At 45.8% G+C, this 15,771-nt stretch overlaps 1 long non-coding RNA gene across 1 annotated transcript in view; it reads right to left on the reverse strand.

Moving 5' to 3' along the window:
- LOC117796000 overlaps nt 1-13,457 on the reverse strand; it is an 18,884-nt gene extending 5,427 nt beyond the window's left edge. Inside the window, exons 1-2 of the long non-coding RNA XR_004620244.1 lie at nt 13,336-13,457; nt 11,307-11,468 (exon numbers count right to left, since the gene is read on the reverse strand). This is a non-coding gene — a long non-coding RNA (uncharacterized LOC117796000). The remainder of the gene's footprint in view (nt 1-11,306; nt 11,469-13,335) is intronic.
- Between the last annotated feature and the right edge of the window lie 2,314 nt (nt 13,458-15,771).

Here is a 15,771-nt window from a genome sequence, read left to right on the forward strand (position 1 = left end):
AGGAGGAATGAACCATGACAGACACTGGACTCTGGGAAACAAACCGAGGGCTTCAGAGGGGAGGGGGGTGGAAGATTGGGATAGACTGGTGATGGGTATTAAGGAGGGCACATATTGCACGGAGCACTGGGAGTTTTATGCAAATAATGAATCATGGAACATTACATCATAAACTAAGGATGTACTTTATGGTGACTAATGTAATAAAAAATTATTATTAAAAAACAAAACAAAACAAAAAACAAAAAAATCTATGAAGCAGGGTGCCTGGGTGGCTCAGCTGGTTAAGCATCTGTCTTTTGCTCAGGTCCTGATCCCAGGGTCCTGGGATCGAGTCCTGTATCGGGCTCCTTGCCCAGCAGGGAACCTGCTTCTCCCTCTGCCTGCTGCTCCCCCTGCTTGTGCTCTCTCTCTCTCTCTGACAAATAAATAAATAAATAAAATCTTAAAAAAAAAAAAAAGAATCTATAAAGCAATAGCGTTCTGGAACTAGCTTGTTCTGGTTCACAAGACCTAACTGTTACATTTTCAGGTATTTTGAGAGCCAGTTGTTAAACACAGTGATTATGATGGGGGCCATGGTAAGAATATTTACGCCATGGAAATCAGCAAGCACTACGAAGCAGATCACGACGAGAACCAATTTATCAGGACATCGCTCTCAGTAACAGTCAATGTCGTATTTACCCTGTGAGTGGCAATTTCGTTTCAGCAAACACCATCATCTCGTCCACTAAATTAATGTGGAATTTTATTAGTTTCATCCCATTTTGTTTTTAATTTGTAAATTAGTTTGGTTTTATGATTCATATAAGAGATAGAAGCATTAGGCGTGTACATCCTATTTTATATCTGTATTTATTTAGGTATTTTTATATTAATAATAATTTTAAGTCAAAACTGGTGTTAACAAGACATTGTTTACCCACTTAAGTTTGAAAAACACTGATCAAAGCCCATCCAAGTGAATAACCCCAGCCCGGCACATCAGGTCCTCTAGGATCTGATTCCAATGTGACTTTCCCTCCCTCGAACTCCCTGCCACAGCCAAACTGGTCTCTCCCTGTGGCTTCAATAGGTTGCTCAGGGATGTGGCATTTAAGTGAGGTAAGAGGAATAGAAGCACAGCATGGACCGTCTATCTTGCCCCCCTTCCATGCCAAGTCCATTAATCCTTGGAAGCCCCACTCAGAACCTCCTCCCCTTCGGAGATGCCTCTCATGACTCCTGGGTGAGGCAGTCTTTCTCTCTCTGCACATACCACCTGGGGTATCGGATTTTGTCCGCTGATGCCACTCACTTCATCGACTAGAAGGCAAGCACTTTCAGGCAGTAGAGTTCTAAGGGTCTTCACAGATCCCTCTGTCAACTTTCCATCACTTCCAACTTTACTCATAATCTCACACCACTTTCCCTTCTATACCATGAGGAAGGACTTTGCTCGTGTCTTTCCAAGCCAGCTCCTCTACCAGTGGTCTTGCGCACAGTCCCTGCCATCCAACTCTCTCTCCCATCAGCTCTCTGTTCTGTTCTGTGTCTTTAATTTCTTTCTCTTCTCTGAACTCTCTCCCTTGACCCTGAGTATCCTCCATTTTAGATAAAATAAATTCCACAATATCCATCAGTGATGCCATTGGCTGCATATAACAGAAAACTCAACTAATGTGGTTTAAACAATCATAAAATGTATTCTTTCACGTTAACGAGAAACCTGGATGTAGGGCAATCTCCAGGCACCATTTGGATCAGAGCCCAGCTCTCTGTCCTCAGACTGGCTTCTCTCCTGGTGGTTATCTGGTTTCCAGTAGCAGCCATGGCCATACTTGATTAGTCTGATGGGACCACAAGGTCAAGTGCCCATCCCTGGACAATAAATAACAGTTGCCAGGGGAATGCCCTGTACTGATGAACTTAGGCTCATGTTCTTGAGTCAATCAATGGCAAAGAGGAATGGGATTACCATGATTGACTTGGATTAATCAGTGTGACTCTGAGTCAAAACGGTTCCATTGAGGTGGGATGGAAGACTTCACCAAACTGGGATTCTGTTAGGAAGTAAGAAGTCGGGGGACAGAGCTTGGAAGATAACCAACAAGTCTACTGTTCCACTCTCCCAGCTACCGCTCTCTCTCCTTTTCTCTGCCTCTTCTCTCCTCTAAGTAGCCACTACATTTGCTGTCTTCACTACTGTGTATGCTGCAGTTCAGTTTCCCATGCCACCACTCTACGAAAATTGTCTTGCTGAAGTCCCTGGAATCCTAATTTGGCTTCTCTTCAGGCTTTGACACCTCTACCAACTCCCTTCTTTACCCTCTTCCACCCATCACCCGATTCATAACCCTCAGATCATCAATCCATCCTCTCCCACAACATGCTCCTCATCACTCAGCAATGTTTATTCCACAAACATTTTTTGAGCCCCTACCATATGCCAATTCAGTATATCCAGCACATAACACTTTGCAAATTACCCCTGAATGCATGGTTTAGTCTCATCATTTTTCACCTCTGCAACTGCAGTAACTTCCCAACTGGTCCCTCTGCCTCCGCTCTCTCCCCATCAGCAATCTTTCTTGCTCACAAATGTGATCTTACCAAATGCAAGTCTGATCATCATATTCCCCTGCTCTGGTTTCTCCTGCAAGAAAAAGCCCCAAATCCCCAACACGGCATTCAGAGCCATGGCAACCAGGTCCCGCCAACCTCTGCTCATCTGGAGCCCATCCCTTTCCTTCTCATATTTTAATCACGGGGCATGATGAACTCTATTTCTCAAACACAACATGAGCTTTCTTAATTTGGAGTTTTGCTCATATTCTTTACCTAAAATGTCCTCTCCTGCTTTTTTTTTTGCTAGGAAAAACCCTATTCATTTTTCAAGACCCAGGCTCTGGGTCACCTTCTCAGTGAAGCTTTCTCCAGGCCAAACCAAACACACCCTCTGTGGTCCCAGGGCACTTTGTCCACAGTTGTAGTAAGCCATTCTCGGGGCGTATTACAGATAGGTTTATGCTCACGAATTCTTGCAAAGGGAGGACTAGATCTGAATCATCATTCTGTACTAAGCACAAACACAAGGCAATACATGCTCAATATACGTTCAGAAGAATTAATTGAACTAGTTATTTCAGCCTCTTCATTTTACAGATGGGGAAACTTTGAGGGCTAGAGTGAAAGTGACTTGCCATGGTCATTCTATGTATCTAATCAGAATTCTTTTGCTGCAAGTAGAAAAAAAAGAAAGAATTTTTTTTTTTTTTTTGGCGGGTGGAGGGGTTGCTCACCAAATTGAAAACTCTCTCTTCAAGCACAAGTTTTGACAAGGGTTCAAAAAGTCTTATCAAGAGCGGATTTTTCAGCTCTGCTTCCCTCTCTGTTGGCTTCATTCTCTGGCTCAACAGCCACATGTGGCTACATGTTGCTGCTACAAGCTACGGAATGCCAGGAGCCCCGAGAAGCTGGAAGAGGCAAGGAAAGAGTCTTTCCTAGAGACTTCAGAGACCAGGGCCCTTCTGATGCTTTGATTTCAGACTTCTGGCCCCAAAACTAGGAGAGTAAATTCTGTTGTCTTAAGCCACTGGGTTTGTAATTTGTTCCAACAGTCGCTGGGAGCTAGTGCAACAAGGGATCCACATGGTGCTGGAACGCCTCTATGTCAGACTATCAAGGTCAATACCCTGGTTGTGATATTGTACTGTCATTCTGCAAGATGTTACTCTTGGGGGAAACTGGGTGAGGGGTGCATGCAATCTCTCTATATTTATTTCCTACAACTGTATATGAATCCACAGTTGTCTCAAAATAAAGTTTAATTATAAAAACTTTCCTCTGAAAGATGTGTGGTAAACAGATGGGAGGGTGGCTAGAAAGGAGGTTGGGAGACTCACTGGGTGTCGGGGAAGCAGTTCAGCACAGAGGTGATGGCATGTGGACCAGGTGGTAGTCAGGGAGATGGAGAGACAGGGATGGGTGGGGGAGAAAACTGGAAAGTAAATGTGACAGTAGCAGTCTCAGGGATTTATTGTGGATGGGAGTTGAGGAGTAGTGATGTCCATGAGGACTCTGACCTTGTTTGACTAAGAGAACGGCAAAGGCTTTACCAGGGGCCTCTTGGGAAAAGAGCACATTCGGTAGAGAAAGAATGGGAACCCCACCAGCGTACTCAGGACAGAACATCTCAAAGGACCAGGTTGCCAGCTTTCTCTCAGAATTGGCAATCCATTGCTCCCTAACCCCAACTCTGTCTGCATTTCACACCATTACTCCCCAAGAGAGATTCTGATTGGGTCCATTTGTCATAATCTGACACAAAGCATCTCTACTGGGCAGTCATGTGCCAAGCTACTCATGGGCCTTCCCTGTGCTCACTATATACTGACCATCTTCTCCTTAGGCACCAATTTCTGCTCATGAGGCACAAGACAGCCAGTTTGTTCAGACAGATTGGGACTGTGGAGTCTCTAGAACAGCCACTGGGGCTAAGCAGAGATGGCTGAGGATGGAGGAAGATTGCTTTCAGAGATACTCTCCAGCCATTGACCAGGCAAACAAGGAGAACCAGAACTTTGCACACCCACTACAGCTTTGTTTCCTGATGAGAAGGAAGGAAAGTCTTTCAGAAGAATGAAGGTGGAGGACTATATCTGATTTCAAGGCCCACCCAAAAGCTACAGTAATCAAGATGTGTGATCCTGGCATCAATACAGACAAATAGATCAATGAAATGGCATAGAGAATCCATAAATAGATCCACACACATGAACACCTGATTTTTGAAAGAAGTATAAATACCATTCAGAGTACAGCCTTTTCAACAAATGGCACTGGAACAACTGAATATTCATATGGAAAACAATTGAACCTCAATCCACACCTCACACCATATATAAAAATTAACTCAAAATAGATCAGAGACCTAAAAGTAAAACCTAAATCTATGAAACTCCTAAAGGAAAACATAGATGGAACACCTCTGGGATCTTGGGTTTGCAAAGACTTTTTAGATAAGATGCCAAAAACATGATCCATTAAAACAATGATAAGTTAGACTTTGTCAAAATAAAAAGTGCCAGTCTTTGAAAGATGCTGTTAAGAGAAAGAAAAAACAAGCAACAGACTGGGAGGAAATATTTGTAACCATATATCTGGTAAAGGACATGTATGCAGAATAAAGACCTTTCAAAATAATGAGAAAATGAGCAAAAGATTTGAGCAGAGACTAGCAAAAAAGATGTACAGATGGCAAGTAAGCACATGAAAAGCTGTTCAATTATTTTTACCTGGAAACTAAACTATCATTATTCATTAATGGTAATTAATGAAGCCTAAGCTCTCATTAGTCATTAGGAAAATGCAAGTTAAAAACCACACACCTCTTAGAATATCTACATTTAAAGGAATGACTGTATCAAATGTTGACAAAAATGTGGACCAAATGGAATTTTCAACTAGTTTGGAAAACAGCTTGGCGGTTTCCAAAATAAAAACAACCAAACAAATGAACAAAAAGCCATACACCTAATATATGATCCAGCCGTTCTACTCCTAGTTATTTATACAAGAGAAATGAAAACATGTTCATACAAAGGTTTGTACATGAATGTTCCTAGAAGCTTTATTTATAATACCCCAAAACTGGAAACAAACCAAATGTCATCAAGTGAAGCAATAAACAAACTGGTATATCCATACAATGGAATACGACTTGGCAATGAAAAGGAATGGACTTTTCATGCATACTGCACGAATTTGTGAATTACAAAATAATTATGCTGGGTGAAAGAGTAAGACAAAAAAGAATATGTGTTGTATGTTACCCTTTATGTAGAATTCTAGAAAATGCAAACTAATCTAGGGTGACAAAAAGGGGATCACTGGTTGCCTGGATACAGTGTGAGGCAGAAAGGGGCAGAAGGGGGTTATTACAAGAGGGCATAAGGAGACTTTGGTGGAGGGGACAATTGATATGTTAATTATCTTGATGGTGGTGATGGTTTCATTGGTATATAAATATGTCAAAACATCCAACTGTATACTTTAAATGCGCACCATTTTTCTGTGTCGATTATACCTGAATAAAATTGTCTTAAAAAAAGAATCTAGGAAAGAAAACAAGACAGAGCCTTTCTCCCCTGTGTGCTTTCTGTCACTGCCCTCATCCATCACAGAACTTACGTGCTACTGAAAAATGGGGGCCATGTTTTCTGTCCCCACAAGCCAGTCACTTATAATTAAAAAGCAGCATTTTGGGGATAAGCCTGGGTGAGGGAGAAAGAAGACAGGCAAAAGATTCTTTATCAAAGTCAAGGCAATTCCTTAGCAAAGTGCCTGGAACCAAACAGATGTAGGTATAAATTATGGCTTCATGATTTAGCAGTTTTTTTAAATTCCTAACCTCTCTAAACCTCTGTTTCTCGACCTGCAACAATGGGATCATGATATCACACAAAGGATGCTGGGAAATGAAATTAGATTCTGTTTACAAAGAGACCGACGTCAGGCCTGGGACAGAGTAAATGCTTCCTCCATCCAGAGAGGCAGCGTCTAGAAAGGAGACAGGCCCGGATTTTGAAATGGAAAAATTTGGGTTCTAGTTCTAATTCTGCTGCCAATCCCTTACACGACCCTGATGCTGGTCTAAGAAGCTGTTCACAGTGGACAGAACATATCAGCTCTCCACTCCAGTATCCTCTGTTGAGGATTCAGTTAGATCAGCCATCAGCAAACTATAGCCCTCAGGCCAAATCTAGCCCATAACTTTTTGTAGGGCTACAAGCTAAAGAGATTTTTAACATTTTACGTGGTTGGAAAAAAAATTTTAAGGAATAATATTTTGTAACATGTGAAAATTAAACAGAACTCCATTGTCCATGAATAAAGTTTATTGAAATATCCCCACTCCCATTTGCTTACATGTCTGTGGCTACTTCAAGATACAAAGTCAGAATAGAGGAGTGCCAGCTGAGACCATATGGACTGCAGAGCCTAACTCTTTATGACCTGCCCCTTTAACACAAAAGGTTCACAGACTCCTGAGTTGGGTCTTCAGAAACAGCTTGCTTGTCTTGCGACTGACTCACTTCCCCACAGAAAAGCATTCAGTGTGTTGAGATTTAATGCTAGGCCCTTAACTTTTATAGGGTTCATAAGAAACATCCATTTGAATGGAACTTCTGTGTCTTTTGTAATAAATATTTCCTTGAATTTTATGCCAAGAAAGAAGTTTGTCTGCAATTGACCTTATATATGTCATTTTATTACCCCAGTTTAGCTGGAGCATTTTAAGTAGCAGACAGAATAACTTCAGATTATTTTAAATTATATTAGCAGACAATTCCTTATTTTAATGATTATGCATTTATTATGTATGTGTTTATTCTCTATCTGGAGCTAGTGACGGTGGTACTCCAGTTATAAAAATATCAAGCTTTCTTTTTAATTTAAGTAAGTGAAATAACTGTATTAATTTTTTTTAAAGAATGTATTTATTTATTTGACAAAGAGAGAGACAGCCAGCAAGAGAGGGAACACAAGCAGGGGGAGTGGGAGAGGAAGAAGCAGGCTCATAGCGGAGGAGCCTGATGTGGGGCTCGATCCCATAACGCCGGGATCACGCCCTGAGCCGAAGGCAGATGCTTAACCGCTGTGCTACCCAGGCGTCCCTGTATTAATTTTTTTTTAAAAAAAAGCAGCTAAGTAACAATTTGGGTAGATCCACAGGAAAGGCAAAAAAAAAAATACAATGGTTGTTTAAGAATGATGGAGGTTTAGAAATACCATATTGAACAATAGGAACATCTTTCCCTTTTTACCATGGTTGCCAGGAAGCTGAGAATTCAAGGTAGTGCCCATTTGCAGAAATATCCAGGGTTCTGTAATCTATCTCATTCTACTTCTTTCCACCTGACTTTATTAGAGCATTGGCCACAACATATAGTTTCTGTTGGCTCAATATGTCTGTCTTCCAAGCAAAATGGGAGCTTGGTATCCCACCACGTCTATGTACTCAATTCTACATGTTAAATAGTCAGAAAGAGGTGTGGGATTAACAAAGGGATGAAGGGATGAAAGGATCCATGAATGGTAGTGTTTATTTCCCTACTCTTTTCAGCTAACCAGGAGGGATTCCAGACAGCAAGTGGCAGAAAGAGTGAGATACTCAGCCAACCCTGGGGAGAGGAGGCTCTGAAGTTCCGGCTGCTTGTCCTCCTCTAAATCTCAGGCGTGGATCCTCCAACTGTTAGAAAGAGGTGGGGAGCGGTGGGGGGGGCGCTAGTGGCCAATGAGTGCCAAGTATCCCCCAGACACTGTACCTGCCTGCGGTATCTCAATCCTGTGAAAGTACATACTGTTATTATCCCCATTTGGTGTTAAAGCCAGGCCTAGAGGGGGCGCCTGGGTGGCACAGCGGTTAAGCGTCTGCCTTCGGCTCAGGGCGTGATCCCGGCGTTATGGGATCGAGCCCCACATCAGGCTCCTCTGCTATGAGCCTGCTTCTTCCTCTCCCACTTCTCCTGCTGTGTTCCCTCTCTCCCTGGCTGTCTCTATCTCTGTCGAATAAATAGATAAAATCTTTAAAAAAAAAACCAAACAAACCAGGCCTAGAAACTTGGATTTCATGGGTCAATAAGATACTCCAAAACTCAGGGGAGTACCCATATGGATGCTGCAAACACCCATTTTCTTAAGTAAGGTCAGTAAGAAGAACTACTTACTGTCTACCGTTACCCTTATTTCATAAAAGAATGGGCATCTTAACAATTAAATAGGAGCACCTGGGTGGCTTGGTTGGTTAAGCATCTGACTGTTGGTTTTGGCTCAGGTCATGATCTCAGGGTTATGCGACTGAGCGCCAAATCAGGCTCTGCACTGGGCGTGGAGCCTGCTTGGGAATCTCTCTCAAAAAAAAAACAAAAAAACAACACATTATACGAAGGGAGAGAGGAAATGGCCTCAAATAAAGAACAATTCTTTATATTAAAAAAAGTTAGCTTTAATAGAAACCATCACATTGTCCTTAATGTCCTCACTTCCCCAGTGGTTAAAGAAAATGTTGGCATAAGATGGGGTAGGATGAGTTTAGGGAGCCCTGTGGCAGACCACCGGGAGATGAGCTCAGGCGTGCTGGGAAAAGACTCAGGGTGGGACAGAGGCATGTGTGCCCACTGTGGGGAGTGCCCCCGGTATACACCTGGGCCGGCACTTGGGACAGAGCCTGGGGACACCCCCAAATAAGACAATGGAGATGGCAGATGTTTGTATCCACGCAAGGCATTTGCCCCAGCATGCCAAAGAAATGGAGGAGTCTGAACCTGGAATGCACCTGGGAGGCCATCCCATCCACCCTGACATTGCAGAGAGGGAGATTCAGTCTCTGAGAGGTTAAGCGGTCTCACAGAACCACGAGGCAGCCAGGCACAGAGCCAGGATTCCAACCCCGGTCTCCGTCTCTTCCAGCACACGACTGGTACCAGCCAGAGCACAGAAACTCTGCAGAAAGGGTGCTAACTATGAGGGCATCTACTTCTAAGGATGGGATATGGTCGTTTGCTGGCTCCAAGGGACCAGAAGGACACACTTCCTGGGAAAGGACAGTCCCCCCCCTTCCACAACACGCATCAACAATCACTGGATCTTGAAGGTGCTGAGGACCCATGTGCTGAGAACAGCCCCACCACCACCACCAAGAAGCCACTAGATGAGTTGTTTCCCAGCACTGCGCAGTAGCCCTCAGGGCTGGGGCCCTGGGCTGGGAGAGACTGTACACTCTCCGAGCTCTGCCCCTGAGAAAGGCACTCACTGGGCTCCCAGCCCAAGCATGGGGACACAGTGGGTTGACATGTTCCATTTTATGTTCTCCCATTCCTCTTGAATCCGTTGACATCTGACTCCCACTTCTTTCCTGAAACTAGTCCCACAAAGGTCATTAATGACCTTCAAATGGACAAATGCAAAGACCTCCCTTTCAGCCCTCAATCCACGGGACCTCTGCTCAGCATGGAATCACCTATACACATGTTTATTACACATCGTAGGCTAATGACATCCCCTCCATCCAAGAGCACGAGCCAATGGTTCAGGTATCCTTGACTCCTTGCTCTGCCCTACCCTACCTGTCCAAGCTCTTGTCCAGTCTGTCGTTTACTCCAACAAAGCACCTCTTAACATTCTGGGCTCCTCTGGAGGCTCTACAGCCCTGACTCAACGCTCTCCTCGTTCCGTGGACGTGGCATTGGCTTCGCTCTCCTCACTTCTGCCCACCGCGTCATTCTCCACTTGGCTGATGGATAACTGTCTAAACCAGGAGCCAACAGACTATGCTCAAACTAAGGGAGGCCAAGTTCACTCAGAACTGGTTTTTCTATTTTTAAATGGTTATCAGTTCCTACAGAGTACCCTCAATCTTCCTCTGAGCCCACAAGGCCTGAAATATTTACTCTGTGGCCCTTTCTGGAAGAAGTTTGCTGGCCTCTGTTATAAACCCAGAACTGGTTGCTGCCCTGCTTCTCCCCCCGCACCGCAGGCCAAATTTCAGTGCAGACCAGAGCCCCCCACCCCAGATTTCTAAATCTGAAATGCAGATTTCTGGACCCCACCTCCTAAAGATTCTGGTTCAGTGGGCCTGGCGTGGAGCCTGGAATCTGCATTCTAACAACTACTTGCTGCACACACCCCAGATGCTTCTCGTGTAGGTTCTAATCATAGGTCCATGTCCACACCTTGTGAAATTCTACTCCACCTGTAGAGACAACCAGAAGGTCCTGAGACCCTCCAGGCATCTTTGTGCTTTTGCTCTCACAGTCCTGTCTGCCTGGAAGGCCTTGGCAAACGTCTTTCTCTTTCAAGCCCGACACAAAGGCCACAACTTCCCAGACCCCCCCATCCCCTGCAGCCATTGTCACCCCCTCTTCTGCCTTGCTCCTTGGTCCCTCTGTAACCCAGATGCTGTGCTTATGTGCCTGTCGCAGCCGCCACATGTGAGCTCTTCGAGTGAGACGTCACTTCACATGCCCCCAGCCTTCAAAGAGGAGGCACTGATCAATATTCAGTGAATCAATGAAGGAGCTGATGGACTGGTTCCAAATTGCCACACGACGCAGTGCCAAGTCAGGACTGGAGTCTGAACTCGGGGACCTTCATGCCCTTCCATCGGCCGCTGGAGCAGACCAGTTCAGAGCCAGGGCTGGCCTGGGTGTGAATCCTGCTGTGTACCTCGCTTGCTCTGTGACCTTGAGCAACTTGTGCAAGCTTACCGAGCCTCATTACCTCATCTCTAAAATGAGAAAGATGATACTAATAGCACTGACCTCATAGAGTTGCTCTGAGACTTCAGTGAATAATCCACAGAAAGCTCTTCAGCGCGTGGGAAGCATTCGGCGCCTGCGCATTGCAGTCCTTACGCCATCATCTTCCTTTGTCCACGCCAGGCATTTGCCCCCGGGGAGCCCGACAGGAAGCCGTGGCTTTCTCTAGGGAGGAAACAGCAGGCACTGTTCAGACTCGGGTCGTAGGGTCAGCCGACCCCATCCCTCTTGTCACGGAAATCCCACAGGAAATCCTCATTCAGGAGAAGCCCTGTCAAAGTGACCCAGAAGCCTAGGAGTGTGCAGAGCCCCGAGCTCCTAAAGCTCCTGGAAACCAGCCCCCAGGCCATCTCGAGAAATGCACCCCACAAATACCCTCTTCCCTGGAGAGTTAAAGCAGAGTTGTTTCCGGAGACAGAGGACACTCGGCGGGCCTGGGGCAGTGACAAGGGCAGGGATCCGGAGAGGCTATTGGCAGCGTGCCAGCCCAAGGCAGCAGTCTGCAACACTGCACGTTTGCTGAGCTCCACAGGAAGCACACACGGGGGCAGATGCTGCCAACCCCAGGAAAGGGTGTGATGGCGATGCAGCAGGAGCCCCAGTTACCCACAGTGCAGACCTCCCCGCGACGTGGCACATCCTTATGTGGGAATCCAGGAGAGGGACTTCCGGCTCAGGGTGGTCTCTGCAGAGACCAGGGTACAGACCCACCTGCCACTGCTGATGCAGCCATGGAGCCCATAGGGCTAGAGAATCAGAGAAACTCGAGTCACGTTTGGCCCAGTATGCTCTTTAGCAGCCCTTCTTCAGTTGTACCGACCAGAAATCCAGGAGTTGACCTTGATGCTTCTCTTTCCCCTAACCCCTCAACTTCCATTATAGAACACCGTCACTTTTACCTCCTAAGGATCTCTGCCATCAGCTACCTGCATTCCCAATCTCACTCACTCTGGTCAATTTATTTTTCTCTTTCCTTTGCACATAATGCTTCCCGACATCCCAGCTTCCTTACTTATTATGTTTACTGTTTGTCTCCCCACTCCCTAAAACGTCAGCTCTATGAGGACAGGGTTCTTTGCCTATTTGGTTCACTGAAAAGTACCTGGCACATAGTAGGTATTCAGAAAATATTCATGGACTGAACCTCCATGAGCACCATGTCCTCTCTGAACAGCTACACTAACCTCCTGGGTGGCCCATGGTCGCCTGCTCCGGTCCATTTCTAATCCATTTCCCAGTGTAGCGACTTTTCTAAATGCAGAGCAATCTCATGTCTGTTCTATGCTGCTCACACCTGCGCTCGAAGACTCAGAAACTGTGGTTTCCCACAGCTCTCAGGATAAGTCCAGGCCCCCTGACATGGTCCCCTGGGTGGCCTGTTCCTGGCCTCTGTGCTCCCCACCCTTCCTGTTCTCCCTGCTCCAGCCCCACTGGCCTGCCTTCAGCTCTACCATTTACCACAGGGCCTAAGTCTAAGATGATTCCGTGCTTGGAACAGTCCTCCCTCCCTTCTTCACCCCTGCTCATCCTTCAGCTCCCAACTCTGGGTGGTCTTCTCTGCACAGTATGCCATTCTGCACTAGGTTTGACCCTCCATCATTAGGATCACATACACCATCAGGGAACCCCCCCCCGCCCCCTGCCCACAGCACTTGTCACGGTCACATTTAAATGCCTCTCCATGAGTTGTTTGGTAGCATTTTTCTTCTTGACTACCCTGTAAGCTCCAGGAGGGCAAGACTGCTTTCACTGCTCACTATTCTATCCCCAGGGCTTAGCTGCGTGCCAGACACCTAGTAGGCACTCAATACACATTTGCTGAACGATGAAGTAAGGAATCCAAGGCCCAAAGAACAAACGTGACTTGCTCACAATGAAACAGCCTGGAGAGGACAGCCTCCCACTGGGAACACAGATGTCAAGACTCTGCCCAGAAGTCAACCACTTCTCTTCCACGGGGCAGTGACAAGGGGCCCCCAGCCAGCAGGTAACGTAGCTGGACGGCACAACCAGACAGGGGGAGGGCACTCACGCCTGCCTTCAATCCTTTCTGGAACAACATCTCCAGGCAGTCAAGACAGAAGGTCAATATTTTGGAGAAATTTCCACCGTAAATTCTCCTCTTAGAGGTTACAATTCACATCTTCATATGGAAAGCTCTGAAAAATCTACAGATCAAAAAGAAATGGTTTATAATAAGCAGAGGATTTTCTTTGTACAAAGGGAAGCATTTCTGCACAAAACCAGTCAACAGGTCCTGGAAGCAGGTCCCCCAGAAGGTCAGCTCCAGGCACAACCAAGTGGATGCTTGTTCATTGTTTCAAAGAAAATTTATCAAGTCCTACTCAGTTTCGGGCTCCAGGGCAACAGCAGAGGGAAAACCAAGCAAGGCCCCTAACCTTCAGGAGCTTACATTCTAAGAGAGAAAATGCCAAACATAAACCCAATGAAATGATGAAGAAAAAAAAAACCCAACTGGCCACTGATAGAAATCACAGTAAGTGATGAAGAAGGAGGACAGGCCAAGGCTGACTGTGGGGTGGAGCTCTGAGGAGGTGACCACACAGCTGACACCTTGAGGCCCTGGGCCATTTTGACAGGAAGGTCAGGCCCACACACTCCATGTTCCTAGAAATCCCATCCTTTTGCTGTGAATCGGCTTGAGACAAATTCTAGTCCCTTCTGATGTATTTCCACATGCTTCCCTGTCACCATCCAAGGGAGAAACCACAGGTCTCTCCAGGTTATGACTTAGGGAGAGTGACATGGGGGCTCTGTGTGGTCACATTTCAAACACATCGTTCCTGAGTGAAAAAACCACGTACAGAAAGGAATGTGCCTCTTCCCAGTCATAATCTTGAAAACCAAGCAAGCTTAAGGTATAATATCCCACTGAATGCACTAAAATGTTTCTGGAGAGCGAAGGAATTGCTTAAATGGAAAATAATTGTTGAGGAGCCATTACTACTAATTCAAGATGTGTCGAATGACATTGAGGTGTTCTATTTAATGTTCTGTCATTACTACCATCTTTTAGAGAATATAAAAATAAGCGTTCATTTGATGACCTGAATGCCCATACCTATTTTCCTCATAATATCTTATGACCATCCACCTGGAATTCTCCAACCTTGGGAGTTGTCAAGAACATAAGCCTCACTGCTGAGGAGGGCAAAGCTGGCAACATATGGGTAGATGGGCCTGAGGCTATTGGAATGTTAGGTAACTTTCCCAGTGGTTTGGCAGAGCCTGCTGTACAAACGGACGTGCTGCCCACCACACGCTCGCCTCGCATGCGCTTCTTCTGTTCCGCATGAGGCCATAAGGAAAGAAACTGGTTACTGGGCCTGGGATCCCAGCCCCAAAGCCTGCCCTGGTTGACCCTCACAGTGGAGCGCGAGTGTTTCCCCGACATTGAAAGGACTCCTGGGAGCAGCAGGGAACTAGTGGCAGAAAAATAAGGCTAGCCTGACCCCTTGTGGTGTGTGGCTTGAAAAGTCCATTCTTGGCTGTCCAGAGAGGACAGGCAGAAGACTGGGTTCAGTGTGAATGTGGGCCTGCACTGGGTTGCATAGCAGACCCCAAAAAGATGTGTTCTCCCAGTGTGACCCTATCTGGTTAAATGGTCTTTGCAGATGAATTAATATTACGGATTTAAAAAATGAAATCAAGGCGCCTGGGTGGCTCAGTCGGTTAAGTGTCCGACTCTTGATCTTGGCTCAGGTCTTGATCTCAGGGTGGTGAGTTTGGGCTCCAGGTTGTGCTCTACCCTGGACATGGAGCCAAAAAAAGGAAGGAAGGAAGGAAGGCAGGAAGGCAGGAAGGCAGGAAGGCAGGAAGGCAGGAAGGCAGAAAGAAAGAAAGAAAGAAAGAAAGAAAGAAAGAAAGAAAGAAAGAAAGAAAGAAAGAAAAATCCAATCATCTTGGATTACTCAAGTGCCCTTATAACAGAACACACAGATACACGGAGAAGGACCTGTGCAGACAGAGGGAGAAACTGGAATTATACAGCTATAAGCCAGTGAATTTGTCAAGGATCACCAGCAGCCACCAGAGGCTGGAAGCGAGGCAGGGACCAGATTGTCTCCTAGAGCATCCAGAAAGAACCAACCCTGCCGACAAACGTTGATTTTGGACTTCCAGCTTCTAGAACTGTGAGAGATAAATTTCTGCTCTTTGGAGCCCCCCAGTTTGGGTGATTTGTTGAGGTGTTCCTGGGAAATAAATACAGTGCCTTGTAAATTCAAGACGGGGTAAAGGGACAGGAAAACCTCAAAGCCAGTGTTCTCCAAACACTGGTCTGTGGGGGGGGGGGGCGTATCTCAGGACCCCTTAGGGCACTTATTAAAAGAGATTCCCGATTCTGGATTAGATCCCAGGGGTAGGGGCTCTGATATCTGGACATTTAACAAGCTGTCCTTCATCAGTTAGTTCTTCTGCACAACCAGTTCTGGGAGCTGCTGGTCTG

Source organism: Ailuropoda melanoleuca, chromosome 14 (genome assembly GCF_002007445.2).
Source record: "Ailuropoda melanoleuca isolate Jingjing chromosome 14, ASM200744v2, whole genome shotgun sequence".
Classification (NCBI taxonomy): domain Eukaryota; kingdom Metazoa; phylum Chordata; class Mammalia; order Carnivora; family Ursidae; genus Ailuropoda; species Ailuropoda melanoleuca.